At 38.5% G+C, this 27,875-nt stretch overlaps 1 protein-coding gene across 8 annotated transcripts in view; it reads right to left on the reverse strand.

The window, feature by feature from the left end:
* The window catches only part of TMEM108 (transmembrane protein 108), a 363,999-nt gene that overhangs the window by 316,712 nt on the left and 19,412 nt on the right, over positions 1 to 27,875 (reverse strand). For 4 of the 8 annotated variants that reach the window (XM_042955899.1, XM_042955898.1, XM_042955902.1 and 1 more), the window contains 3 exons: positions 5,161 to 5,267; positions 4,648 to 4,754; positions 3,885 to 3,970 (listed from right to left, as the gene is read on the reverse strand). The exons of 2 other annotated variants lie outside the window; for them this stretch is intronic. The gene's annotated coding sequence lies outside the window, so the exon portion shown is untranslated. Of the gene's footprint in view, positions 1 to 3,884; positions 3,971 to 4,647; positions 4,755 to 5,160; positions 5,268 to 26,084; positions 26,142 to 27,875 lie in introns of all 8 variants that reach the window. 2 more of the 8 variants (XM_042955901.1, XM_042955900.1) reach the window with 2 other exon arrangements.

Raw genomic sequence — 27,875 nt, forward strand, 5'->3', positions numbered from 1 at the left:
GAGAGCTGCTAACTATGGATGTCTTTAGGATCTGCCTCAACTCTCAAGCTGAAGTTAGGGTGTTTAGGCAGCTCCCACCAATGACTGGGCAAGATTCACCATTTCTCAACAGCAGGGACTCATCTACAGGTAATTTTTGTACTTACTGGACTGGAAAAGACTGTCATTCACACAGCTTCACCAAAGTCTGAAGACCTTCCTGCTAAATCATGCTCTCTTCCTCCTTTCTTTGTCACAGGTGTCAGACCAGCATGACAACCTAAAGCTTCCCCTGCCTACTCCCATTCCCTTTGCCCAATAACCTTTCACAGGCATGAAATCTCTTGTTTCTAATTCCATACTGATGTCTACTTCCTGAAGCAAGCAACCAACTTTTTATTCTGGAGGTGATAAAGAAGTACTAAACACAGGGAAGTGTTGAGAGGTCTACACTGCACACACACCAGTGTGGAAAATGTCTTGAAAGCATAGCATCAACACCTTCCAGTGAAACATCTATATGAGAAATGATGGTGGTATGGATGAAGGCATAGGAGACAAAGCCCAAACACATGCCAACCACACATCTTAGAACCATGCAAGGGAACTGTAATCATTCCCATTTGATAGCTGAGGAAATGAATAGAGGAGAGGCAGAGTAGCTTACCCAAGTCACCCATCTAGTCAGCTTTGAAGTCCATGGTCTTTTTATGAAACCACTTTGTCTCCCACAAAGAGGAACCCAGAGGAGAAGCTGTAAGAAGCTAATGAAGGTGATAAATTCATAAATTTCACATATGATGAAACACCATTTAAAGTCTGCCTGGATACAAATATTTATATTCTCTTAAGCATTAGGTCCTAGTATTTGTACAAAATCTGAGAAAATACTGAAACATAATGTGCAGAGATTACAGTCCTTCATAATGTTAATTCTGAATTGTACAGACTTTCCTTTATCTAACCAGTTTTTCAATCAGCATACACCACTGAGTGCCTACTATTTCTAGCTTCTGAGTATAAAAAATAATATATAAAATCTGTCCTTAAGGATCTTAAAATTCGATGGAGGAACCCAGCATATTTGTGAATAACCAAATATGTGGTCCTAAGAGACATGAACTAAGAGCTATGGGAAGATATACAAGACTAAAGAGCTCAGAGAAGAATTACATGCAGAAAGCATGTTTCAGTTGAGCCTTGAGGAAGCAGCAAGCATTAGATCAAACTTTCATTTCCTAAAGTCACTGTTAAGTACCAAAGCTGACCCACAAATGCCCTTAAAGGCATGTGCCTGGAGAGGCAAAGGCAAAGATGCAAATGAGTTGCTTAGTTTTGGCATCACAGTTCACATAAATCAGTTCCTAGTGGCCACTTCAAGTTAATCACAAATGAAAGAACCTAAAATTCACCATCCTTTTGCTTCAGATGCTTATTCTTACTTAATCTATACAAAGAATAAATATGAATGAGGGTAGGCAGCAGATAGCAGACACTATGCCACAATCTTCTATAGGTGGTTACCATAGCTCTCTGGAACATGATCAAATAGTCTCCACTTTGGAGACTCCACTTTTCCCACCAGGCCATTTTCTTGACCTGAAGAGAAACTTAAGCAGCTCACTTTAGCTCTATGTTATCAACCAATTTCTTTGTACAAGATGACAACAGGTAGAATATGTGGTGAGAGTCCACTTGTCCAGGTTATTCATGACCTTGGCATGCAGCAAGAAAACACTGCAAAACTTAGGTCTCACATGCCATGCACTGGGGTGAGGTCTGTAGTCTTCTAGAGAAGCACCTCAGCCTGTACTCAGAGGCTTCTCTATGCCTCTACTGAAGTTCTGCCTTTAAGAGAAGGTACACCCACACCTCTGTCCCAACACATGAGCAAGACACCAATTGTGGACAAGTACTCTTCTCTACTTTCAAGCTTTATGCCTAACCCATCTGACATTTATTTCAGAAGGATACGTTCCTGAGGCCCTTCTCATCTTAGAAAGACTATGAGCCCTTCTGATCTGTTGTTCCTTATCTGCAACACAGAGTTAATGTTGAGTATCTCTAATAATCCCCAAAGAATCATGGAGGGGATTGGACAACTCTACTTTTTGAAAGACCATTCTTGGGACACAGTCCTAGGTAAATGCAGTATACAGTACATATTTTATCTTACCTGACCAGGTGTAAAAGCCCCTTCTCTACACACAGGGAACAAACCCAGGGGGATAATTGGTACAATGCAGCTACCAAGGATCTCTTTCCCTTAGGTCTCTTTGCCCATCTTCTAGGATCTAATTACATACCAATTAGATGGCCCCTCATAATTTTGAGCAGAGAGCTATGCACAATGTAAGATTTCAACATCTATTTGTTGAATAAGTGAGTAGCTTTTTGGGTAACTACATGTTCCTTCTTTTTTTTTTTTTTTTTTTTACAAGACCCAAGAGTAATAAAATACACAGAGGGGTGTGTGTGTATATGTGTGTGTATGAAGAAGGGAAACATTTCACATTTGGTAAATGAATACTTTAGTCTTATTTAGTGCAATTATTCTGGCTGAATAAATTCTAATCTTAAAACTCCTCTAGTTTAACATCTCAACTTTCTAATTACTTCCTAAGTCACATTTATGTTTCAGTTGATTATTCACTTAAATTACTGAATCACCATCAATAATTAAAAATTGTAAATATCACTAATTCCATGGCTCATCACAGGGTGGCAGTCTTATAACTACAGCTTCAATTTTTCTTGGGTTTCTCCAACTCTTGCTTAATCTAACCCCACACATTCAGCTCAGCAATTCAAAAAAGATTTGCAGAGCATCATTTGCCATGAGGGGTTCAGACACTGGCCTGTTTGGGGTAACCTGTGTTTTTTTATACTTAGGAGATGGGAAGAAGGCTGGAGCTGTCCTTTAGGTGATAGTAACAGACTGGATATCCCAAAGGGTTGAGAAGGAGGTACGTGTCCTGCTATCCACAAAAAGTGACTTAGGGGCACATATGTGAGTGGCAGAATAAAGACCTGAAACATGTACACATATGAGCATCTCCAAACTCGACCCCTTTCAGCTAAGGAATGCCAACGAAACTGCTTTGCCTCCTACCCTCGCCCACTTCTGCTTTATTCAGTTTAGGGAACTCTTTTTCCTCAAGGATGACTTGAGCTTGTCTTAGAAGACCCGCTAAAGAAAGCTAGCAGCATCCAGGGTGATTCATTTGAATGCCCCTATGGCTACCCTGGGAGGACACACACCACACTTGCATCCTGGGAACAGAGGCAACACTGAGTCAGTCTGGGAACAAGACCTCAGGGAACCCTGGCCAGATTCCTGTTCATCCCTTACACACAAGATAAGGAGTAGAGATTTTCCTTGAGTGGGCTCTCTCTCCTGTAATTCTAAGCAGCAGGCAGACAAAGCTGGCTTTAATAAGCAGGAATTTGCCTAGCCACCAGAAGACTGAAAGAGGAGGGGTATTTGAGGGAAAAAGAAGTTGACATATTTTTATTTCTGCCTTATCATTTTGAGAACTTTGGAGGCTGCCTCCAGAGAGGAAATGTGACCAAAACATCCTTCTTGGAGACAGAGTTTGCATTTTTCTTCAGAATTTCACAAGACCCATCAATCACCCCAAAGAATAACTCTGTAGAATAGAGCATCAATTTCCAGCTGCACAGCTCATGGGAATCTTGATTTGGGGGCCCATGCTGTCTTGTACTGTGCTTTCAGTACACCCCAGTATGCCTTGCCCCCTGCTGTCCAGCACTTCCTCTGGACAACAGCCCTCCCTCATGTGGCTGGATCTTCACAAACGCCACTGCAATCACTAAAAGAAAAGGAAAAAAGGAAGAGAAACACAAAGCACACTTAAATAGGCACTTACTAACCAGCCACCAACCTGCATGCCCCCTGCTTCATCCCAGCAGCTGGTCATCCACTTGTTTATTTCTCTTGCCTCTTACCCAAGTCTTTGGCCCAACCAGCCTGAGAATGAGAAACCACAGGAGCTCAGCCGCCTGTTCTGATCTGTATGTCATAGATCTGCCTCATGGGCTTTAGCATGACGACTTGATATATAGAACCAAGGCAGGGCACCAGCCTGCTCAGCTCTGAATGTGGTCATTCCTTACTTTGGTGTAGCAACCTGATTCTAATTTCTTGGCCTTGCCCTTGATTTCACTTCCTTCCATTGGCTTCACCCTAGATTTGGATTTGTTTCTGACTTAAACCCTATTCCAGTTAGCCTTAGAAAAGTGGTGTAACATCAAGAAGCTAAGCCCCTTCTTTTCATAGAGATCAGGCAATTTGGGCTCCACCCTCTGTCAAGGCTCTCCTATATTTCAAGCTGGAAAACTGTCTTTGGCCTTGAGCCAGATGAAGATGGAATAGAATATCAAAAAGGTAAGCAGCTCTAAAATTCTGATTCTATATACTAGAAAAACTCCAAGGGGACAATTTAAAGTGGAAGACTATAAGAGAAACTAAGGGCAGAGTAGCTTAATTTTCAGTACACATTCTGCTGATACAGTCTTTCTGTTCCTTTGACCTCCTTTTCCTTTATGTTCTGCCTGTCCTTGGCACTCTGATCCCAATATTTAGCACATAATAATTTGTCACAGAAAGAAGCAATAAGCTACTCAGAACCATAGGTCCATTCTCACCTTCTAGGAGACCTCAAGGAAGTCTCTCTCCCAATCTATAATCCAATCTCTTTGTATGCATGAGGATGGCAGTCACGTCCTTGACTCCTCAAAGTGTAAAAAGAACACTAAACGGAAATGATATACACATAAAGGATTATTACTACTACTATTTGCACCACTTCCTGCCTTTATGGAAAAGCTATATTTCCTTTTAGTCTTTGTAAATCTACCAGTGCCTTAACTCTTCCCTCTGCTTCCCATCATTAGGAATTACTTTCATCCTTCACTGATTATTCTGTGTCTTAACCTTTAACTCTGGCCTTTCAGCTTAATTCATAAATGACTGAGTTTCCTAGACTCAAAAATTGGGAACCTCAGGGTGAGAAGCTACAAAATAAGGGAAGTTCAGGGATGCTGAGACCAGAACTGCCAGATTTCAATACTTGTCTGACAGAGAAATGGTCAATATAAAGACCTATAACCTGCTCCTTAAACTCCTTGTCCAGCCACTGAATTTCCCCTCATACATACCATGCTTTTTCCTTCTCCTTTGGCCCATAATTTCCAGCAACTGCCATCGCTGATCTCAAAAACCAAGAGGGAACAATTCAGAAAGCCACTGTTTTCAGGGGACCTGACTGAAAGATAAAGTGGATAAGGTATCCTTAAAATTTGTGTATTGTAGGGAGGGCAAAAAAGTAAAGTTGAGGCAAGAAGTCAATGGGGCCTCTGCAGTAGTGAAATGAAGGGTTGATGCTCTAGGTTGTTTCTTTTTGGTTTCTTATTTCATTATCTTTGACCACTTTGTTCATTCTTCTACAGACATGAACCTCAAAAGTTGACCTTCTCTTCCTCCATTCCTTCCCCCACCATACTGAGAGATCTCATTCAACTATTAGTCACTGTTACTTTACAGAGTGTATCAGAGCCCCCTTCCCCTGTGGGTGGGATAGAAGTTGCAAACTACTGAATCAGACCATCTACAGAACTTTAGTAGGACATGTTGTATAAGTGTCTATTACACTTTTCAGTATTTTCCCTGACTCACATTTTCTAAAGAAATTAAAAGCTGGGCTGCTAGACTCTAAGTCCTCTGGGGCTGACACTATGACTTTTGGCTTAATCTTACAGGGAACATTTTATATACCACATGGTCAAGTACATGTATTAAAAAATATATGTGTTTTATTATATATATTGTATTTAAAAGTACATGTATTAAAAAATCTACCTTATACACTCTGTCTGTTCTCTTCCCTCTCCAAATCTCAATGAGTCTCCCTTTTTCTTTATGCTTACATCACCCCAAACTATATACCTTTCTGGATCATCTTCTTCTGTTAGGTCTTGAGGTCTCCAGATACCACCTGACCCCTTTCCTAGCAACCTGTGTCATGATTCCTTACTCTTTCAGACTCTTTAACTTGCTTTACCTTGAATTTTGGTTTTTAAATTTTTTTATGTTTATTTTTGAGAGACAGACAGAGTTAGAGCGGGGGAGGGGCAGAGAGAGAGGGACACACAAAATCTGAAGTGGGCTCCAGGCTCTGAGCTGTTAGCACAGAGCCCAACATAGGGCTTGAACTCACGAACAGCGAGATCATGACCTGAGCCAAAATCGGACTCTTAATTAACTGAGCCACCCAGGTGCCCCTGAATGTTGGTTTTTAAAGGTACATTATTCCCATATGGCTTTGTGCCTTTGTTCTCACCCTTTGAACCATCTGTTACTTCCTCTGTGACTCCTTTGTGCTGGTACAAAGCAGGAGAAAACTCCTCATTTCTCACAACAATGAAACATAGGGTGGACTAGATAATGCCCTGTCTTTCCCACTACAAAGGATAAGGTACAAGAGAGGGAGAATTATGGCCAGAGGAGAAATCAAAACTATGGGGATGCATTAGACACAAGGAGTGATGAAGGAGATAATGAAAATAGAAGAACTGTGATGAGGTGGACTCTGAGGGTTAATATTACTACTCAATAAGGGCACTTTTAACTTGCTAGAAACAACTGAAACACAGCAAGCAAAAAATAGTGCAATTTCAGTGTACACATACAAACCTGGAAAAAATTAAAAGTTGGGTCATGCCAAGTGTTAGTAGGGACTCAGGAAAACAGGAACTCCCTAAGACATGCTGCTGGAGGGACAGTCGGATACAGACATTCTGAAGAGCAAAGGCTACTTGGTAAAATTAAGTATGACCTAGCATATCCATCTTGTGTATAAATCCCAAAGGAATGCTCATACACAGTCAAAAGAGGCTGTCAATGGCAGTACCGTTTGTGGGGAGGAAGAGCTGAAGGGAATCTAAGCCAAGTGTTCCTGGCTGGATAGATGAGTAAAATGTGGTAGATGTGCCGTGAAGAAGCCCACCAAAGAGAAGCAGCAGGTTAGATGTACATAGAGCAACATGGACCGATCTTAAAAAATTAAAGGCTTAAGTAGTAAGAAAAAAAGACATCAAGTATGTTCTGTTATAATACATGAATACAAAGTATGAATTTTACAATGTACTGAAATTAAAAAGAAAGATATACACAAAATGATTGCCTATGGGGAGAGATGAATCAGAATGACATATGGGGGGGATAAAAGAAATAAACATATACATAAATGTCAAGAGGGGGCCTTGTACAACCAATGCTCATAATGTGCCATGAACCAAAGATAAGATTAACTTTACTCCCTGTACTTGTGACTTAAAAAAATTCCCAGAACTTTGGAAGACAGGTACACAGAACTTTAAACACCAATTGTGTCATTTTTTAATCAACTGGGTTTTGTCAGATGTCTTTCTCGTGATTATGATGGGGTTACAGGATTTGGGGAGGAGAGCACAGAAGTTTTATTTCCATTACATCATTTCAAGGGATATCCTATCAACATGACCCATCACTGTTGATGCTGACTTGAGCACTTGGCTGAGATAATGTGTGTCAGATTTCTCCCGAAAAAAAATTCATTACCTCCTGATATCCACACTGTCATCTTTGGAAGAAGTCATTTGCAGCCGACACTTCTTGGTGGGGGGGAAGGGGGGGGTTATGTTCCATCCCCTTGAGGGTGGCATATCTGCATACATTAATTGGAATTCTTCAGCATGGGAGATTTGTCTCTTTTCCCACATTTATTTATTCAATCATCTATGTCAGTAAGAACTCGTGGATCTTTATTTTTCTTCTTTTTTTACTTTGGGTTATAATCCAATACGAGGCTATTTATTTTGTTGCTCAGACTGATCCACCTATGGTGTTGGGAGCTCGTTCTGTCACTCCAGGGTCCCTTTGTCATCATTGTTGGAATCCTTTTTTTTTTTTTTTTTTTGAGCTCTGCATTTAATGATCATTCCCTGTGTTCTAGAGGGACAACCCTGTGCCTCACCCACACTGTTGCTGTGGCTTCTGAGTCCCTTAATGCCTTGAGCCTGACCTCCTAAAGGAGGTGCTTGCCTCCACAAAGCTACTGGTGAGGAGACTTACCCCAGGGAAGAACCACCAAGAGGAGAGAGGTGCCAGGAGCAGGAGGGGCAGATCCAGGAGAGAGAGAGAGAGAGAGAGAGAGAGAGAGAGAGAGAGAGAGGCAGAAGAAATCCTGGGTCCTGTGGTAGCTGGATCTCAGACTGTTCAATTATTGACCTAAGACATTTTCTTTTTAAGGTAATTTCAGTTTCTGTTACTCACAACAAACAATTTACGAGACAGGTCTCCATTATGCTTTATGTTTTAATCTACTCGGGCTGCCATAATGAAATACTACAGACTGGATGACTTCAACAACAGAGTTTGATTTTTTCACAGTTCTGGATGCTGGAAGTCTGAGATTAAGGTGCTGTCAGGGAGGGCTTTCAGAGAGAATTCTCTTCCAAGCTTGCAGATACAGTCCTCTTGCTGTGTCCTCACCTTCCTCTGCATGTATGTGGAAAAAGATCTCTAGTGTCTCTTCCTTTTTAAATTTTTATTATTATTATTTATTTAAATTAGACTTTAAAACAAAGACTGTAACCACAGACAAAAAAGAATACCACTACAAAAAAGAACAGTCCAACAAGAAATATAATAATTGTAACTATTTATGCACCCAACATGTAAGCACCCAAACACATAAAGCACCTATTAGCAAACATAAAGGAAGTAACTGATAACACAATAAAAGTAGAAGACTTCAACACCCCACTCATCAATGGATAGATCATTCAAACAGAAAATCAACAAATAGTGGCTTTGAATGACACATTAGACCAGATGGAGCTAATAGATGTACTCCTAACATTCCATTCTAAAACAGCAGAATACATATTCTTTTCAGGTGCACATGGAACATCTAGAATAGATCCATGTTAGGCCACAAAACATGTCTTAACAAATTCAAAAAGACTGAAGTCATACCACACATTTTTTCCAACCACAATGCTATGTAACTTGAAATTATCCACAAGAAAAACTCTAGAAAACAACACAAATACATGGAGGTTAAATAACATGTTACTAAACAATGAATGGGTCAACCAAGAAATCAAAAAAGAAGTTTAAAAAAACATATAGAGAAATGAAAATGAAAACACAATGGTCCAAAATCTAGGGGATACAGCAAAAGCACTTTTAAGAGGGTAGTTTATAGCCATGCAGTCCTAATTAAGAAGTAAGAAATATCTCAAGTAAACAACCTAACCTTACACCTAAAGGAGTTAGAAAAAGAACAAACTAAACCCAAAACCAGTAGAAGAAATAACAAAGATGAGAACAGAAACAAACAAAACAGAAACTAATAGAACAGATCAATGAAACCAGGAGCTGGTTCTTTGAAAAGATCAACAAAACTGATAAACCCCTAGCCAGATTCATAAAAAAAAAAAAAAAAAAAAAAAAAAAAAAAGCATTCAAATAAAATCACAAATCAAAGGTGAAATAACCACCAACAGAAATACAAACTATTGTAAGAGAATATTATGAAAAATTATATGCCAACAAATTGGACAACCCAGAAGAAATGGATAAATTGCTAGAAACATATAACCTTACCAAAATTTGAACAGACCAATTACCACCAAGGAAATTGAATCAATATCCAAAAACTCCCCACAAAAGTCCAAGACCAGATGGCTTCACAGATGACTTCTCTAACTATTTCAAAGGATAGAAGAGGAAGAAAAGCTTCTAAATTCATTCACTGAAGCCAGCATTACCCTGCATACCAAAACCAGATAAAGACTTAAAAAAAGGAACTAAAGGCCAGTATTTCTGATGAACACAGATAAACAAATTCCTCAACAAAATGTTAGCAAACTAAATCCAACAATACATTAAAAAAAATATTCACCACAATCAAGTGGGACTTATTCCTGGGATGTAAGAATGGTTCAGTATTTGCATATCAATGTAATACATCACAACAAGAGAAAGGATAAAAATCTTATGATCATTTCAATAGATGCAGGAAAAGCATATGACAAAGTACAACATTCATTCTTAAAAACACTCAACAAAGTTAGTTTAGAGGGAACATACCTCAACATGATGAAGGCCATATATGAAAAAACCCAAAGCTGACATACTCATTGGTGAAAAACTGAGAGCTCTTCCCCTAAGATCAGGAACAAGACAAGAATGTCCTCTGCCACCACTTTCACTCAACACAGTACTGAAAGTTGTAGCTACAGCAATCATTCCAAAAAGAAATAAAAGTTGGGGCACCTTGGTGGCTCAGTCAGTTAAGCTTCCAACTCTTGGTTTTGGCTCAAGTCATGATCTCATGGTTTGTGGGATTAAGCCCTGCATTGGGCTTCTGCTAACAGCACAGAGCCTGCTTAGGATTTTCTCCTCCTCTCTCTCTGCCCCTCCCCCACTCACACAAGCACTCTCTCTCAAAAAAAAAAAAAAAAAAAAAAAAAAAAGAACAGAACAGAAAAAAAAGAAAAGGCATCCAAATCAGTAAGGAAGAAATAAAACTTTCACTACTTGCAGATGACAGGATACTATATATAGAAAACTCTAAAGACTACACCAAAAATTACTGGAACTGATAAATGGATTCAGCGAAGTCACAAGTTAGAAAATCAATATAGAGAAATCTGTATTTCTATCCACTAATTCTATACATTAATAATGTATATATTGGGGCAGCTGGGTGGCTCAGTTAGTTAAGTATCCAACTCTTGGTCTCAGCTCAAGTCTTGATCTCAGGGTTGCGAGTTCAAGCCCCATACTGGGATCCATGCTGGGCATGGAGCTTACTAAAAAATATATAAAAATAAACATATATACTAATTTTATATATTAATAAAGTATACACTATAATGAAGCAGCAGAAAGAAATTAAGAAAGCAATCCCATTTACAATTGCACCAAAAATAATAAAATACCTAAGAATAAGCTTAATAAAAGAGGTAAAAGACCTGTGTTCTTAAAATTATAAAACATTGATAAAAGAAATTGAAGATGACACAAAAAAATGGAAAGTGATTCCATGCTTATGGGTTGAAAGAATATTGGCAAAATGTCTACATTACCTAAAGCAATCTACATATTTAGTATGCCATCTCTATCAAAATACCAACAGCATTTTACGGGGCGCCTGGGTGGCTCAGTCGGTTGGGTACCTGACTTCGGCTCAGGTCATGATCTCACAGTTTGTGGGTTCAAGCCCTGCATCAGTCTCTGTGCTGACAGCTTGGAGCCTGGAGCCTGCTTCAGATTCTGTGTCTCCCTCCCTCTCTGCCCCTCCCCTGCTCATGCTCTTTCTCTCTCTCTCAAGAATACACATTTTTAAAAAAAATACCAACAGCATCTTAGAGAACTAGAACAAACAATCCTAAAGTTATTATGAAGCCACAAAAGACCCCAAATAGCCAAAGCAATCTTGAAAAAGAAGAAAACTGGAGGTATCACAATTCTAGACTTCCAGTTATTTTACAAAGCTGCAGTAATCAAAATAATATGGTACTGGCACAAAAATAGATACACAGATTAATAGAACAGAGAGCCCAGAAATTAACCCACAATTATATGGTCAATTAACCTGACAAAGGAGACAAGAATATGCAATGGGAAAAAGTCTCTTCAACAAATGGTGTTGGTAAAACTGGATAGCTACATACAACATAATGAAATTAAACCACTTTCTTACACCATACACAAAAATAAATTCAAAATGGATTAAAGATCTAAATGGGACCCGAAGCCATAAAAACCCTAGAAGAGAGCACAGGCAGTAATCTCTCTGACATTAACTATAACATCTTTCTGGATTTATCTCCTGAGGCAAAGGAAATAAAAGCGAAAACAAACTATTGGCATGACAAAAGCTTTTGCACAGCAAAAAACACAAAACAAAAAACAATCATTAGAATAAAAAGGCAACCTAATGAATGGGAGAAGGTATTTGCAAATGACAGATGCAATAATGGTTCAATATCCAAAATATATAAAGAACTCAAAGAACTCAACACCAAAAAAAAAAAAAAAAATCCAATTAAAAAATGGGCAAAAGACATGAACAGACATTTCTCCAATGATGGCCTACAAGTGGCCAACAGACACATGAAAAGATGTTCAACATCACTCATCATCAAGGAAATGCAAATCAAAACCACAATGAGATATCACCCCACACACACCTCCATCAGAATGGCTAAAATGAACAACACAAGAAATAACAGGTGTTGGCAAGGATGTGGAGAAAAAGGAATCCTCTCCCACTACTGCTGGTAACACAAACTAGTATACATCTGTGGAAAACAGTATGAAGGTTCCTCAAAAAGTTAAAAAATGAACTATCTTATGATCCAGCAATCACATCACTGGGTATTTACCGAAAGAATATAAGAACGCTAACTGAAAGGGATACTTGCACTCCTATGTTTAGAGAAGCATTATTTATAATAGCCAAGACATGGAAGCAGCCCAAGTATCCATCAACTGATGACTGGATGAAGAAGATAGGATATATAAATACAATAGAGCATTATTCAGCCATAAAAAAGAATGAAGTCTTGTCATTTGCAATGACATGGATGGAGCTAGAGACTATAATGCTAAGCAAAATAAGTCAAAGACAAATACCATATAATTTCACTTATATGTGGAATTTAACAGAACAAACAAGCATAGAGAAAAAAGGAGATAAACCAAGAAACAGACTCTTAACTATAGAGAAATGAAGGTTACCAGAGGGCTTGGGGGGGGGGGTGAAATTAACAGGGGATGGGGACTAAGGAATGCACTTGTTGTGATGAGCACAGGGTGATGTATAGAAGATTGGAATCACTATATTACACACCTAAAACTAATACAACACTGTATGTTAACTAATTGGAATTTAAAACTAAAAAAAAAGTGATATTAGCCTTAATTTGATATTTTGCTGATGTGTTTTTAAACACTGGTTTATTTACTCCCTTGAAAACTCTTAAATAGCTTCTGGTTTCTGGTCAGCACGTAACGAGGTTGGAAGTCATCATTCCCCTCCTCTCAAGAGAAAAGCTGAACAAACTAAAAATCAACATCTCTTCTTAGATCCATCAGAGAACTGAGGTCACAGGGCAAGCCACTATCCCCAAAATTAGAGATGGTCAGGTAGATACATAGAAGTCTAACTTACTAGAGCAGGCACCTGTAAGCCGAGACCTCCAGGGGGAACCAGTACCAAGGTAAGCAAACCGAAACTATAATTGATGAATTGTTAGGGGCTCAGTGTCAACAAATCTGAGTTAAAATCTTCATGGGTGGGATTACAGGAGTGAATGTCTTGAGGAGGGGGAGACAGCACACTTTTAAGTGTTTTACCTACCAGCATTTCTCACAGTGAGGATCAGAGAAAAATTCCCTCCTGCTTCCTGCTGGAGGAGAGGGAAAGTAGCCATTTTGATGTACACCCCAAAATCCAATTCTCCTTAGTAAGGTCTGCCCTCAAGGGAAACTATTTACCAGAGCCTGACATGGGGCAAGGGAAACACCTAATTCCAGCCCACTACAGCCTTCAACTTACAGGAAGGGAAATACCTAAATTCAGCTCCCTTTCACCTTCTTGTCACACCTAAGTGAAGGAGGAAAGGATATGAAAAGCACTGGCTCACTAAAAGACTAAGACCTAATTACAAGACTAGAGAAGGCTTCCCCCAACTCTTACCTTCCCACATCCATTGGGCTTCTGTTTAATAACAGGGGATTACAACCAGAAGAATTGCATGTCTCAGACCTTATTTAAGAAGCAGTCTCTAAGGAAACTCAGACACAAGAGGAGCAACAAAAACACAACAAAAGACAGAACAGAATATTCAAGAACTGTGGGACAATTACAAAAGGTATTACATACTCATGATGGGAATAATCAGAAGAAGAAAAGGGAAGAAATATTTAAAGCCATAATGAGTGAAAATTTCCCTAAATTAATGAGAGATACCAAATCACAGAACCAGAAGGCTCAGAAAACACCAAGCAGAATAAATGTCCCAAAACCTACACCTAGGCATACCATATTCAAACCACAGAAAATCAAAGACAAAGAGAAAATCTTGAAAGAAGTCAGAGAAAACCTCTGAGTATTTTCATGGCTATCTAGTAGCACTAGACACATGTAATATGCCCCTGCAAGGAAGTAATCAGATCTTCATGACCTTGAGTTGTGCAAAGATTTCTTAGATACAATATCAACAGCATGATCCATAGAAGTAAAAATGATAAATTGGACTTCAAACATTAAAACTTTTGCACATCAAAAGAAAGCATTAAGAAAATAGAAAGTCACAGAGAGAAAATATCTGCAAGTCATAAATCTGACAAAAGACTATTTAGAATATACAAATAATTCTTACAACTCAAAAGAAAACAATCCAACTGAAAATGGGCAAAACATTTGAATAGACATTTCACCAAAAAAAACACAAAAAAAGATCATAAGCACATGGAAAAAATGTTCAGCATTATTAGTCCTTAGGAAAAAGCAAATTAAAACAATATGATACTACTTCACCTAGAATGGCTATCATTAAACAGTAACAAGTTAATGAGGATGCAAAGGAACATTGCTTAGGGGAGTGTGAAATGTACAGCTACTCTGAAAATCAGTTTGGGAATTTCTTACAAAGATAAATTTATCATGATTCCATTCCTAAGTATCTATCCAAGAGGAATGAAAAAGTATGTGCACACAAAGACTTGTACATGAATGTTCATAGCAGCATCATTCATAATAACAAAAAAAGTGAAAATAATAAAATGTTTACCAGGTGATAAATGGACAAACAAAATGTGGTATAACCATACAATGGGATTCCATTCAGCAGTAAAAAGGAAAATACTAATACATGCTACATGTTAACAAACCTCATAAAACATTACACTAAGTGAAAAAAGTCAGATGCCTAAGACTCGACATCGTATAATTTCGTTTATATGAAATATCCAGAAAAGGCAAATCTACAATGACTGAAGGCAGACTAATGATTTCCTGGGGCTGGGGTTGAAAGCAGGGATTGACTACAAATGGGCACAAGGTATCTTTTTGTAGTAAATGCAATGTTCTGAAACTCGATGATAGAGATGTTTGCACAATTCTGCATGTTTACTAAAAATAAATGAATTTTTGCTTAAACTGGTGATTTTTATCACATGTAAATTCTGTATCAAGCTGTTTAAAAAAAAAAAACTGATGTCATAAAAGACACAGAAAGGCTGTGTAACTATTCTAGAGTAAAATAAAGAGACAGAACAAACAGCATAAGTGACCCTAGACTGGAGGAAAAAACATGCTGTAAAAGATGATACTGGGTCACTGGAATGTGGACAGTATATTAGATGAAAGCATTATATCAATGTTAAATTTACCAAGGTTGGTAAAGTACTGTGGTCATGTAAGAGGATATCCTTAGTCATAGGAAATATATACTAAAGTGTTTAAAGAATAATGAGATACACATCTCAAATGGTTTCCAAAAAAACTACACACACACACACACACACACACACACACACACACACACACACACCCCTATCTACATGGGGGAGGAGGGGAGAAAGCTCATGTGCACCTGAGCATGTAAAGGGAACAAAATGTTAATAAATAAACCTGGATAAACGGTATGAGTATTCTGTAGTATATTTCAGCTTTTCTAAAAGTTTGAAATTATTTCCAAACTAAAAAAAGCAGGGGGGGGGGGGAATTCCCCGAGCACCTTTTGCATATAAGGCACATATAAAGTGCTAGTAACACAGAGAGAAGATAAATTCATGAGCTCCTGCCTTCAAGGAGATCAGACCTGCATCATTAGTTGGCTGTCTAGGTTTCCATTTCCTTGATGTGAGTTCCCTGAGGGCAATAAATGTTAAATACATTTTTAAAAATGACAACAGAACATTCAGAGTTGCTACCATAGCCCAATTCCCAAGTACCTATCTCCAGCTTAAAACACAATTCATTTCTTATGACAAGTAACTGTTCAGTGAACAAGACTCAGAGGAAGTATTCATTGCAGGGTTTATTGTAGTTGGATCAACTAAAAGCTTTTTCCGTGGGTCGCCTGCGAGGATGTGGACATGGCTTTGTGAAACAGAGTCCTCGTAATGCAATGTTATAATGAGATTTAAATCATGCTCTTTTCTTAATAAACATTCTTCAGGGTTTATTATGTTTTTCTTTTAGTATCTGTATTCACATCACTTTCACTTAAGTTGCATCAGAGTCCTATGCCTTTCCAGAGAAAAATTCACTTTAAATTTCCTCAGCTTCACAGCTCACTGCCTAAAAGCTGTAGGAGGGGGGGGGGGGGGGGGGGGGGGGGCGGAGAAAGGTAGTAGGTACACCACAGCTCTGCAACTACTCAGGCTGAGCTGAACAGAAGTGACTGACATCCTGGTGACTCCAGTCTTGTACTATCTGCTCACTCTTCATCTGTTTAAGCCCTCTTCTCCCAGGACAGCAGGCCTATCAGAGGACAAGCAGAATGTCACACACCCTGGGCACTTACAGGGTCCCTCTGAATCTGTGACAGGCTATCAAAATGGCTCAAGTAACCTGAAAGGAAGTTAGCAGGTACCTAGGACATTTATTATACTGGTGGTGTCACTCAATGCTTCCAGAGAGGAGCACTTAATGAGTTATGATAGGTGGTACTGAGCCAAAAGAGAAGAATGGGTAAAAATGCACCAGGGGCTTTTATAGGAAAATAAATTTAGAAAGACATGTCAAAAGTGGAAAATGCTTCTTGGTATCATCAATCCAAGAGAAATCTATTATTCTGGACAAATAACATCTATCAATTTTTCTGAGTAAAAATAGGATGTAGTCAATCAAGAAATTCAAGAGATCATCTACAGGTATGCAAATCAGTGGAAAAGCAGTAGAGACTAAAGAAGGTACACATTCTCAGAAGTGTGAGACTAAGGTCAATTACACAGCTAGACTTTGACCAGACAATGACTAGACAGACCATGCACCCCTCCTGGCTATGAGCATGATATGGTAAAGGCAAAATCATAAATGAAGGAAGCAAAAATCTAGAATGGGATACCATGTGGTCTCACTATTTCTACCTTCAGAGCAGACTAGAAAGGAGTTCAGGCATTAAATAAAGGATAAAATATGGAGGGGAATGGCTTGGATTCTAAGTAAAAGGATTTGTACTGAATTGGACCTTTAGTTTCTTGAGAACAACACTCGACTTGATCTTGGCTGATCTAAATAAATAAATCCTGCAGATACATGTTGCCTCAACCATTTTCTCACCTCATTGCTGAAATGAAGAAAAGGATTGAGGGAGTAAGATAAATGCCCTTATTTCTTTTTTTTTTTTTTTTTTTTTTAGCTATACGTGTAATTTCTTCCGTTATTTAAAAAAGAATTGGTTCTTCTATATGAAGACCTCATGACAAACTAAAAATTAACCAATGACTTAGTAAAATCCCATTGGAAAGTAGTTCAGGACAACAAAATCAGTCTATAATAAAAAATGCAATGATGCTTTTTAAGGAAACTATATTTCTAGTGAAGTCTTCGAAACTAAAGCCATCAGCAACATCCTCACAAAAATGAGGAACATGTATCAACTCACTACTCCACTAGTGGTACCATACTAAGGAAGAAAAGTCATTCAAGGTCTCTCACAACATGGCAAAAGCTTTCCCTCAAAATTCACCTCCCAGCCCTCCTCTGTTCCATCCAAACCGAGGTCTACACCATTTTGTCCTGCTTGCAACACTTTCCCCATTCCCTGCTATTTAACGTCTACCCATCCTTCTGGGTCCATATTGAATCTGACACTGCCCAAGAAGTCTTTCTTGACTGCTCCTGTCCACAGTGCTCTCTCCCATTTCTCAACCCCTAAGGTAGGTCTTCTTTGCCCAGACAACTGCACAGTTAGTACTATCAATTGTGTTTCACCACCACAAATAACTTCTGGAGGGTAAGGACCTCACTTGGTATCATCACAGGTAATAGGTGCCCCAAATGTTTAGAATTTTGTGGTTCTTTTAACACCCTTCCTGTCCCCTGAATCTATTCTTCACATATCAGCAAGAGTTATCTTAAAACTTCAACTACATCATGTCACCCTCTCCTCCAGTCTCCTTTTCTAACCTTTCACCAACTTTCCACCGCACTTAAGCATGAATCCATACTCCTCACACTCTGCCTAAAAGGTTCTACACGATCTGGTTCTTTCTTAACTCCACAATTTTACCACAGTACTCCAAACCAGCATCTGACTTCCAGCCGTATCTGCCTTCTCACAATTCCTAAACATGCTGGGTTTTATTCTGGCCTCAAGTTCCTTACATGTTTTTTTCTTATTGGCCTTCTGCATCCCCTTTCCTCTCCCCAATCTGCCCCACACATAGTATTACATGGCATAGCTAACCCTTTGCTATTCATGTCTCAACTAAATCCACCTGCCTGAGAGGCCTGAGGTACATTTCCCACAATACCTTCCATTTCAACACCTGAAGTTTTCTTCATAGCACTTTAATTTATAATCCGTTTACAGCCTTATTGGCCCTCACCCTCAAAAGACACAGAAGGTCTCTGGGAGCAGAGAACATATCTTGGCATAGACTAGATACAACACCAAGTAATTATGTGTTGAATTAACTGAGAAAATAAAAACTGAAGACATTTGAAAGCATGTTCTAAATTCTCAATCTAAGGTGATAGCACATGAACATTAGTAATTCAGAGAGCTGAAGCAGGCAAGACATTCAAGTCTTGGTGGACAGTATGAAGGAAAACTACAGGGACTAAAGAGAAGTGTCTAGAGGGGTCTGGTGGACCAAATAAACAGTAATTCACCTCTGGTGCCAGGCTTCTTGTCTAGCAATACCTTTATAAAGAATACACCATTCACCTACCAAATGGGCAGATATTACAAAGTCATGCAGTACCAAGTATAATGAGGATATGGAGCACAAGAGCTCCCATTACATTAGCAATAGCATAAAATGGTATAACCACTTTAGAAAACAATCTGGCATTATCTAATGAAGTTGAATATTCACAATCCCTATGACACAACATTTGTGTTGTGTAATTACATAGCCTGGAGAAAGTCTCACACATATGTATCTGTGTAAGACATACACAAGGGAGACATGAACCAAGTTGTAAATAGGAACACTGACAGCACTGTTGTTTATATGGGAATGGATCAATAGCACACATTCACATAAGTGAAAATGAATTAACTATGGTACAAACTTCAACATAGAGGAATCTCAGTGCTAAGCACAAGAATAAGAGGTCACAGAATAACACATATTATGGTTTCATTTTTTTTTTTTTTTTGCTTAAAAATACGTAGATGATAAAACTTAAACAGTAAGGCATAACTGCAAAGTTGGAGATACTGATTACAACTAGTAAGGGAAAAGGAGGGGAATGTAACTGGAGAAGAGCACACAGGGGCTTCAAAAGAAGTGGCAATATTCTGTTTTTTAAGCTTGGTGAAGAGTACACAGAAGGGACACATTTTATTCTTCATACCTTACACATACATCACTACTTTTCTATGTATAGTAATTCTTTTAAAACTAATTAAACACTGATCAAACTATAGAAGGGGGAAGGTAGATGGTTTTTTCTTATACTTAGGATCCGGTGTAATGGAACAGAGATTTCTTCAAAACAGATGCTATAAACCCAAAGCCATGTAAGGATCCTCTCAAAAGTAAGACAATCAGTCCCCATAACCTGAAATGTTCTTAGCTTCATTCAGCATTCTACTTTTGTATATTTTTCCCCCTTCTTTCACTTTCACTCTTAAAATTTAACTTGTTGTATGTTGCGCATCTTCCTAAATCCTTTCCAGAACAAGATGTGGTATAAAATACATGAGATATGCAAGAGAAATAATGTGGTAATATAAAACAGATTAAAGGGATCATCCTGTAACCAAACACACAAAACACTAAAGGGTCTCATACCAGACAGAAACAGAAATGACACTGGTAGTTATCCTGGTGTAACATAAACTATATTTCAAGCTCCAGATAAGTCTTTACTTCACAGAAAGATGAGTTTAAGCAAATCAATGAAAGTCCAGTGAGGAATATCATGCTTGGACTGCCAAGCATAGTAAGGTAATTGGAGCATAAGTACATGTGAAGAATTATGATCACAGTAAAAACTCAAAGAAAACACACTAATGAAGAGGCAGCGGTTTTCATTGCTATTACGGTTGTTTTCGATCCTTATACTTAACTTAGAGAATATATGTACCCATTACAGAAGAACTTCCAGAACAGTGTATTTTCTTTTTACAGAACCAAAATTGCCATGCATTAATAACCCTACAATTATATTGAAATATTCAGATGTGTGGATCTCACCCACTTTAAGCTTTGAAAGCAGCTAAACTATGTAGAAATAGGCATGTGCTGGTATTACGACTTTCATTTTAAAATTATATATTTATTCCTAGAATGCTACGTACAAATATTCATAACCACATGAATGCCATATGGACAAAAACAACCCTCTCACTTTAAAAAGTGGCTCCGTTGTGAATAAAAAAAAAAACTTGTCAGAATCAAGATCAAGGAGCTATCAATTACATGTATCATAACAGCACGTCATTAAGGAATATGCACCCTAAGCTGAGGTCCTTTCATTTTTTTCAGAGAGAACAAAGACAAATTTGGTTTCTTCTGTACTAACTAGAGCTTAAAAATGTCAAAACTAGGTCAGAAGTTGAGAGGTTAGGCTTAAGGCACCAGGAGAAGATGCCACATTTCCCTTCCCTAGGTCACATTTTATGATTTTATGATTTCCTAAGACATGGTTTTCCTAAACATGGTTATTTCCTCTATGAGGCAAAAGATTAAAAAGCTAGCCAAATGTAACTACATTTACAGTAAACTTACTGTATCTGCCATAGCTGGGAAAGGCAACATTGTGGCTAATTAAAACTCATGTTAGCAAAGAGTTAGGGTGACTCTCTGTATATCCAAGTTATCTCCTCTATCAGTGCATGTCTACATGCATGTCTTCCTATATACACGTATATTTGTACATATCCTTATACATACTCAAGCATTTGGATTGCTAGTACCCACAGAATTAGAAAATGCACAGTACTAAAAAAATTACACTGACCACAATTCAATTCATCCAACAAATATACAGTAAATTCATTTATATTCAAGGATCATATCATTGTGGCTTTGGCATCTAGGACATCTCAAAGGGTGAGATCATTTCCCCAAAGTCACTGTGTAACACATAAAAGACCTGGTCCTGCCCTCTAGAAGTTTACAGCCTGGCAGGGATCTGATTTAACTTTGTCATTTCAGGATTTTCAGGGTCTTGCAGGAATTACACTATGATCATGACTATACTGCAGCTGTGAGGAAGTGTCAATGCAAAGTTGCGGGGGAAAAATGCCAGTAAATCACCTTTGGTTGTGCTTGCTGTTCACATACTGTGTAAGTGATCTGTAGGATATATTTCTTTATAAGGAAAGAAGGGGGACCTTTAAAACTATGATTTCATCAGTGTTATCTTCCCCTGCTTTGCTCCATCTCTGAAACTTCTACCACATTCTATAATTTTCCACAGGGGGGAAAAAAGAGAGAGGTTCCTTCTCTAACCAACCTTTATATTCACATTTGCTCCCTTTGTCTTGAAAATTCTGATTCATATGTGAGAACTCCCCTTACACGCAAAATAGACATTTAGAAGTGAAATGTTAAAACTCCTCAAATGTTTCATGAAATGTCCTTTCTGTATGATATTCTTGTCAAGGTAGCAGGATTCCAGAAAGAGAAACTGGAATTAAAATTTGCTCCCTTTGGCAAATCTTTTTTGGATCTCTTTATACAGTGTGTTTAAGTCTCAACAGACTGGGGCACAGAACAAACAGACACCGAAGACACTAGCATCTCTCCACAGGGAGACAGTAAGGACTTATCAAAGAGTTCATTTTGAATTTTAAATAATGCTCACAAAGAGTTAAACACAAATTAACTTCCCCAAAATAGATCACTTAAAGGTCAGTTCATACATTTTGTTTCCTTTGGCTTGTACTATGGGATCCCTTTTGGCTTGCCAAGATAGAACTGAATCCCTTTTAGGTTGGTAGGCATGATCCCTGGTCCAAAATGACCAAATGACTTCCTGCAGACAGTATCTTAACTGAGCTGGGCCCTGCAGATGCTCTGCCCTCAGACTGGCCTACATTGCAGCTTTCATCTGTCAGATAATACAGATGGATAAGTGGAAAGTAAAGGAGCAAGAAATGAAGGAGGGCTCTTCATCAAGCACAAAGTAATCAGCAAAAATATGTCACAAAGGGATGTAGTCTCTGTGGTGAAATATGTAAAGTGATTCCCAAAAGTGAATAAAACAGGAGAGCCTTCCATTACCCTCTATTGCTCTTTACATTTCCCTGGGCAGGACTAAGGAGGAACTCTGAGTGCCTGAAATTAAGACAGCCCTCCTTCAGCTGGGGTTAAATGGGAGTCCTATGTGCTCAGTGTAAGACCACCTCTCAACCAAGAGTCTGAAGACCCAGAACCCTGATTGCTCCAATATCCACACTGCCTGCCTCCCATCCTACTCCCCTATGGCCATAGCCTTGAGAATATTAGGACTAATTTCATCATACCTTTTATCCCTATTAACAATACACACTGAGAAGCCCAGATCACTTCTCATTCCTCCCACTTTTACGGCCATATAACCTCTTTCATTCATTTTCTTGACCCTATCTTTTCTACCACCCCCAGTGCCTTAAGCCCTTTTCCTGTGCTTTCTGAAACTCACAGACAGCCATGAGCAAGATCCCCTATATCGTTGGCCTCTTCTCTAAATGCTCCCACCATCTTCCTACTCTAACTGTAACCTGGCTAGTCACTGAAGGCACTCCTCCCCAACCCCCACCATCTCAACCACCCAAGTGGTGGCTATTTCCCCTCAACATTCCTTGAACCACAAGGATTAGAGGTAGGTGGGTGTTTTCATTTCTTCCTACATCTAGACCATTGTCTCTCCCTTTCCTCTCTGTACAAGTGCTGAGCTTTGAGTCACAAAAAAATCAGACCACCACCCACTCCCCCTCATTCGGGGAAGACCTGGGTTCCTAGCTGCCTGCCATCCTCCCTCACTACCATGGCCATGATTCCAGGTGAACTCAATATCCACACAGATGATCCAGTGCTCTGACTGCTCAGTCTTTGTCCTCCACCCTAACTCCAAGGTTAGACACCAGTTCTTAACTGTAATTCCTCTGTGTTACTAACCACCACCATCTCCTGTGACAGTTCTCCACCTCTGGTACCGCAACTTCAGTAAGACCAACTTCAGGGACTCCAGCGAGACCTGCAAACCACTGATCTTACCACTTTTCACTGTCCCTGGAGTTTCTCATGTCTGGCCTCAACCCCTCAACGAGTTTGATTTCCACATTCAATTGTTACAACCACTCCCTTTTTGAGTGAGGAAAGAATATACCCTGAACTCCCTCTCACTCTCATGTGGACCTGCAAACCTGGCAAAACTACAACATGGTCAACTTCATTACTCCATTCATGCACATACAGGCCCAGAGACAGGAACCATACACAACCCATTGAATGCTCTCACTCTGAATCTGTGTCCTCCAGTGAGCCCCTACTTACATCCCCCAGGTAACTGGCCAAAGTCCTCTGAAGTGTTGCCTCCAATCTTTCTCCTCCCATTCTCTCTTAAATCCACAGGGGCTGGATAAATCTTTGTAGCAATGAACTGGCATTAAATTCTGTCACCAGACTTTAGACTGAAAGTTAATACTGCGAAAGTAAATTTTGTATGCAATTTACTCCAAGTTTCTAAGGCAATACATATGTTCTGAGTTAGAATATGTTTCTGAATACTGCCCTTAGCACAACCTCCTTCAAAACTAGAAGCAGAAAATGAATGGTAGAACACATTACGATTTAAGCTCACTAACCAACTTCCTTTAAACCTACCCCTTTAGATCAGGGGTTCCTATCCTTCTGGCCCAAAAGAATGTCCATTAGCTGCAGGCTGATGTTTTCTTTCTGAGCCTATAAGACAATTTTAAATGAGATGTTAATGGGGAACATAATTATTAAAAAAAAAAACCCTCAAAAGGTCTCATGGCTATATTTTGTCCATCAGGTCAACAGGTTATGATTTTCCGTCAAAAATAATGTGACAATGCTAGAGGAAAATACACATATCAGGAAAAAAAAAACTGGATTAAGGAATGACTAAGCACTAATTTTATTTGCAAAATGACCTTTTCTCCTAGAAAACGCATTCTGACTTCCCAGCACTGCCATGGAAAAGACTCTGTGTCCATGCTACCCCATTTAAATTGCAGGTGTTTAAGATACTTAATAAACTACCAATGAAAGAAATTGCCAGTTCTTTTTAAAAATAAGTGCCAAAACTGTTAGCAACACTCAGTTAAATGGTTTTGGAGGTCCATAAAATTATGCCAAAATACCTCCTTCAATGTGAAGCACTCACTGATTTTCCTTTCATATTTGGGTAAACACTCAAGGTAAAATGATATATTTGAATACACATGCCATCATAAAAGCTGCCTTAGGAAGGTACTTACATATTCCATACCACAGAACTGCACACCCACTTGATACCCTAGACTTTAAGCTCCTAGGAAACAAAGGCACTCCTCTGTATTTCTATCACCTAGTATAGTAGCATATACACAGTTTAACTTAATAGATATTCTATAAAAACAATGTCCAGTTCTTTCCACCCATTTAATATGTCTTATTTGCATGATGCTCCAAACACTTGATCAATAAGGCCAAGCATGTTTTAAATATTATGATTTTTAAGGATGAGACTTGTTCATTGCACAAACATTCAAATTATACAGCAAAGTACCAAAACAAAAATAAAAATCACTTGGAAAAAAACACTGCTAGAATTTTATTGAGCATTCTTTGTGTGTTCACATATATGCATTTACAATTTTATATGAATGGGTTATTTATGTTGTTCTGTAACCAGAACTGTTTTAACTAACGTATCATGGATAACTCTCCATAAAAACAAAGTACTACTATGTCATTTTTAATGCCTACCTAGTATTCCAGAGTATACATGTATCATTTAATAATGTCTCCTACTAATGGATATTTAGGTTATTTATAGTTTTTTTTTTTTTAACCAAACGCAAAACTACAGGTATCTCTGTGTATACATCTTTCAACAGCTGTGCAATTGCTTTCTCTAGATAAAGTCTAGAAGTTGAATTGCTAGACCAAAGTGTAAGTACATTTTACATTTTTGTGTATGTTGTCAAACTGTGCTCCAGAAAGGTTATAACAACACAGACCCAACCAACCATAGTGCTCCAGAGGGCCCCACATTCACCAACACCATTATATGTTAACTTTATAATCACTGCCAATTTGACTTCTATTTTCATGTTATGGATATTAACAACAAACATGCTCTACATGTTTTTCAATTACTCACATCTTTGAAATCTTGTTTATGGTGATTTTCACTATATAAGTTTTAAATTATTACATTATAAAGCTTAGCAACTTTTTAATAGTTTGGTTCTCATGACACATAAGGAAAGATTCCATCAACCCAAGCTTTTTAAAATCATCAATATTTTCTGCTGGTATCATTCTTTTTTTTTTTTTTAATTTTTTTTAATGTTTATTTTTGAGACAGAGAGACCAACCGTGAGCAGGGGAGGGGCAGAGAGAGAGGGAGACACAAATCTGAAGCAAGTTCCAGGCTCTGAGTGGTCAGCCTAGAGCCCAACATGGGGCTCCAACTCACAGACCAGGAGACCATAACCTGAGCAAAAGTCAGATGCTTAACTGACTGAACCACCCAGGTACCCCCTGGTATCATTGTTCTTAATCTTTCTGTCATCAGAAATCCCTTTGAGAATCTGATAAAACCATAACCACCCACAAAAAAATGCCCTTAAATATAAACATTTTACAGACAATTTCACACAGTTCAAGAACTCACTAACTAGATGTGTCATCTTGCTCCAATCACATTTTCTGTATCTGTTGTTACGCTTTTCTGCAAACAAATGTAGAATGATAAAATATTTCTCTATCAGGGGCTATTTGCACAAGGCAGGATGCAGAATACCTACTATATCCACAGGTTAAGCAGCCTCCCTTATTGTAGCTCTCTTGTCAAGGACTATATCCCCCCATCTGGTCCCTCTTCCCATGCACAGTACAAGAATAATTTCTGAGTAAACATATAAAGAGAAGTTCCCTTCAGTTTTTGCCCAATGGCACTTCTGGCTGGGCCCACATATGTGAAGAGGTCAATGAGTTAGGAAAGAATGGTAAAGGGATTCCTTTACCATTTTCTACCCTCTGAACTCATTTCAGAAAACCTCTTGAGTTTACTCTAAAATTTCAAAATTTTTGTTAAAGTTCTTACTTGCTCATCATTCATCTTTTGGCCACTTTCCATTTTTAACATTCTCTAGGACACAGTTTAAAACAAAACTCTACTGAGTTAGAAGAAATTGAAAAAATGTAAAACTCATGAAGGCCATAAAATATCAGTGTTGAGAGAAGCTAATAGGAGGGGAGCCAATAACTATTCCAGGAGGAGATAAGGTACTAAAACATAGTATACTGCTTTATAGGTATCAAGGAAGGAAAATATATATAAGGTTTCCTCATTATCAAATACAAATAATAAGGACATTATCAAAATGCAAGCTATTCATTTAATAGCTAAGCTGTGTAACCCAATGAAATTCAAGACCAAAGTATTCTAACAATGAGTGTTTTCACAGCATTCTCACAAAATTTGAAGGAGGGTAGAAATCTAGATTACAGGCCAAGCTCTGGTACACATGAGCTACTAATTGGCCTTGGGCAAGTCCCTTCTCTAGGTTAAAAATCCTCAGATTAAACATCAAAAGCCTCCTTGGCCCTAAGGCAGCTCAGCATCATGGACTTCTAAAGCTCTCAATACCTAGAGCTCTCCTAAGACATTTAAGTATTTTCCATTTGATGATAAGCTCCATGTCTTTATTCACCTCAGATCTGCTGCTCCTTACACAATGCCTGGCAGGGAGGGAACGAGGGATGAAGAAATAATTGAATCAATAAGCCCACAATCAAAAAATGAGATGGTAAACCAGAAGATCTCTAAAGTATGTTTGGATGTTAATGTATTAAGGCCATTTCTTCCTCTTGAATTTTATAAATGCTTGGGTTTAATTAGGTTAATACATTTATAGATCACCTAATTTGAATGGAGTCTTAGGTTTTTGTCTACAGGGAGAAAAAGTGGGGCCAAGAAGACATGAGAATTAGATGTTGTCCCTGCCCTTCAAAGAAATGGGTCTGGCAAAAAAAAAAAAAAAAAAAATTCAAAACAACTAGGATGAAGGAATAGAACTTTAACGAAAATAATGACTTCACCAGAGTGATGGAAAACCAGTAACAAAATAAGTGGTTTGAGTAAGAGGACTTGGGATGGCTCTCAATGATGAGAATGCACTATACAGAGAGGTGTGCTTACTCCTCTGCAGCCACACAGACCAAGTGAGACCTGATTGAAAAGGATCTAGGCATCTTCCATTTCCTGGCAGTGAAAGGAAAAAGAATCCTCTTAAGTCAAAAGTGTGGCTCATGTTCCTGAGATCGCAAGTTTACAAGAGAGGAAAAGGTAAGATTTAGCTCAACAGACAAAAATCAGATATGGCTGAGGTGCACCTGGGTAGCTCAGTTGGTTAAGCGTCTGACTCAACAACAGCTCAGGTCTTGATCTCAGGGTCATCAG

Source organism: Panthera leo, chromosome C2 (assembly GCF_018350215.1).
Source record: "Panthera leo isolate Ple1 chromosome C2, P.leo_Ple1_pat1.1, whole genome shotgun sequence".
Lineage (NCBI taxonomy): Eukaryota > Metazoa > Chordata > Mammalia > Carnivora > Felidae > Panthera > Panthera leo.